The 1,592-nt window shown below is 37.4% G+C and overlaps 1 non-coding gene across 1 annotated transcript; it reads left to right on the top strand.

Annotated features, from left to right (window-relative positions):
- The first annotated feature begins 896 nt into the window (after window positions 1–896).
- On the top strand, window positions 897–968 carry Trnag-ucc (transfer RNA glycine (anticodon UCC)). The gene has a single exon. It is a non-coding gene; the product is annotated as a tRNA-Gly (tRNA).
- The last annotated feature ends 624 nt before the right edge of the window (window positions 969–1,592 follow it).

Raw genomic sequence — 1,592 nt, 5'->3', positions numbered from 1 at the left:
TGAGTATTATCTTAAAAAATAAATTAAGTGGGGCTACGTTTACGTAAAGTCAGAAAAAGTTTATTAACACGTACTCAGTTGAAGGCAGCGCAAGTTATTAATGTGGAATAGATATATCGTTAAGGATCTCTATACAAATATACATATTGCGTACCAAAACATAGTACCCTACAGCAATCGACAGCAAAAATGCGAAGGTACTATATTTCTAAGTAAGCATTCAACACAAATGAGTTTACAGATAAACAACGACAGTTTCAAATTTTGATTACACGAAGGTGTATGGAATGAATGTTACCAGCATTTTAAAAGGTGTAACAACGTATTAGCAACTGCTTAACGCTACTTGGTACTACTGTATAGAAACAGTTCAGATCCGTTGTTGTGCACAGTTGCTTGTACGAATCAAAATAAGTAAAATCTAATCTTCTGCTGGAATGGGGTAATATCGGTTCTATGATCAGGGTATGTATATATGCACGCCTTAAGCATTGTGTTCCAATACAGCTCAGTTCATGAAGTTTTTGTGTCTGCTAGAATTAGCTGTCTACCAATGAATGAAGTAACTGATGATCGCTATTAAGATAGTATCCCATGCACTTAGTGCAAAAGGTAGTGTCAGCAACCAGGAGCAGGTTTTAGACAGTAATGTGTGGGTACTGTTCCGACATAGCGCAATTTATCTAAAATCTGAAAAATTCACCATTCCCCTACAGGACTGCAGGTTGAGCAGAACGGTCGAGAGTCTGCTTGTTTTTGACAGCGATCCACATTGCGTGTCAAGGAGTGTGCAGTCAAAGCAGCTTCTCATCCGCTACGTCACATTTAACGGCACAATGAAACGAGGCAACGTTCCGTTACAGTCTCACGACACTAGTCAGACAAAAGCTCAGCCAGCGATGGTGGTGTAATGGTCAGCATAGTTGCCTTCCAAGCAGTTGATCCGGGTTCGATTCCCGGCCATCGCACGTATTTTGCACGAATATTTTTCGTTCTAGCGGCGGACGAATAAGAAAAGAAAATAAACTGTCACTACGTTAACTAATAAATGTGATAAATGACCACGTTTTACGACCGAGCTGGAGATTTACCTTTAGTGCTAAACACAATGCCTTTAAGTGGCTTGTCGGCAAGGTGACATTTTTTCTTTCCAAACTCAAGGCCACCGATACCTAGTAATTTATTGACTTTTCGTCATTGGAACACTGAACTCTCGTATCTCATCTGGGAGCTAGATATGAACAGTTAGTGCATAATTATCTCCCTGTGACTCTCGAGGCAAGTCAAGAACTGAAGAAGACACAGAAGAAACCGCATTGAAACCAGCAACATAATCTCATGATGGAGCAAGACTGTTGAGAAAACTATGTAAAATTGCAAATAAACTACATTAAGTTGTAGAATGTTTTGAAACTAGTGAAATGGGATAAAATAATATGTTTTACATTTCATGTTTAATTCTATATACATACAGAATAATTAAAAAAATTTGAACAAATAATTTTTATCTATAACAAACTGGAACAAACCATTCATTTATTCAAGTCGTATTTTTCACTTCTTGTAACATATATGCAACTCTTATTTTAGAA

The sequence above is a fragment of the Schistocerca gregaria genome, chromosome 6, assembly GCF_023897955.1.
Source record: "Schistocerca gregaria isolate iqSchGreg1 chromosome 6, iqSchGreg1.2, whole genome shotgun sequence".
Lineage (NCBI taxonomy): Eukaryota > Metazoa > Arthropoda > Insecta > Orthoptera > Acrididae > Schistocerca > Schistocerca gregaria.
This window is presented reverse-complemented; position numbering and strand designations above follow the sequence as displayed.